This window comes from Acyrthosiphon pisum, chromosome A2 (assembly GCF_005508785.2).
Source record: "Acyrthosiphon pisum isolate AL4f chromosome A2, pea_aphid_22Mar2018_4r6ur, whole genome shotgun sequence".
Classification (NCBI taxonomy): Eukaryota; Metazoa; Arthropoda; class Insecta; order Hemiptera; family Aphididae; genus Acyrthosiphon; species Acyrthosiphon pisum.
Window position 1 is genome coordinate 28,626,410 of NC_042495.1, and position 1,190 is coordinate 28,627,599.

The 1,190-nt window shown below is 17.9% G+C and overlaps 1 protein-coding gene across 1 annotated transcript in view; it reads right to left on the reverse strand.

The window, feature by feature from the left end:
• LOC100570133 overlaps positions 1-1,190 on the reverse strand; it is a 24,248-nt gene that overhangs the window by 13,215 nt on the left and 9,843 nt on the right. The gene's annotated exons all lie outside the window — the stretch shown is intronic.

Consider the following 1,190-nt stretch of genomic DNA (forward strand, 5'->3'; position numbering starts at 1 on the left):
TCGTATTTAATAAAAAAAAATTTAAATGTAATTAAAATCAAAAAAAAATTCTGTTTGATAAAAGATCAGTAAAAAAAATGTATTTGACAGAAAATCTAAATTAAATAAAAATCTTTTTGATGAAAAATTCATAATTTAAAAAAATTACATTTAATAAAAAATAATAATACAAAATGTTTAATAAAAAATGTAATTTTATAAAAATTTTTATTTCAAGTCATAAAGCATTTTGTTTGATAGAAAATCAACAAAAAATCTGTTACGAAAAAATCTATTTTTTTATAAAGTACGAATATATATACTTTTTTTTATTGATTTTACATTTAATTATTATAGATTTTTTTTGTTTTTTTTATATCAAACAGAATTTTTTTAAGATTTCAATATAATTTAGATTGTTTAGAAAACATACCTACATTTTTTATCAAACAGATTTTTTATTCATTTTTCCACAGTTTTTATTGATTTTTTATCCAACAGTATTTTTTTTTAAATTATGAATTTTTCATTAAAAAATTCTGTTTGATAAAAAATCAATAACAATCTGATATAAATAATCTGAATTTTATAAAAAAATTTATACTTATAAAAAAATGGAAATTGAATTAAAATTTATTTGATGAAAAATTCATAATTTAAAAAATTTATACACATACAAATGAGGTTTAATAAAAAATCTTTTGTAAATTATTTATAAAAAATCTGTAATAAAAAAATAGAAAATCTTTAAAAAAATATAATATATTTAATAAAAAATATTTTTGATAAAAAATTCACTTTATAAAAAAGTAGATTTTTTATCAACTTTTTTAATTTAGATTTTAATTGATTTTAATCACACAAAATTGTTATTAGTGTTTTTTGGTACCCAGTTTTGAGTGTCTAAGATAAAAATCATGAATGCGGATGCCGGAGTAACGTTACGCTGGCATCCTAAATGAAAATGTGTTTTTCCACCTTTTAGGGGGGTGTACAAATTTTTAAAATGCGTTTACAAATTTATACAAATTATATAACAAATTCTGGTACTGGTTTTGAGTAGATATTTTAACCTGTGAATGCCAGCATAACTAACCTAACGATATATCGATATTTACCATAACTCATAAGTGATAATATGAAAATATTACAATTAACAACAATTCCCGCATAAATTTAAATATTTTGCAATTAAAATATAATACAATTAT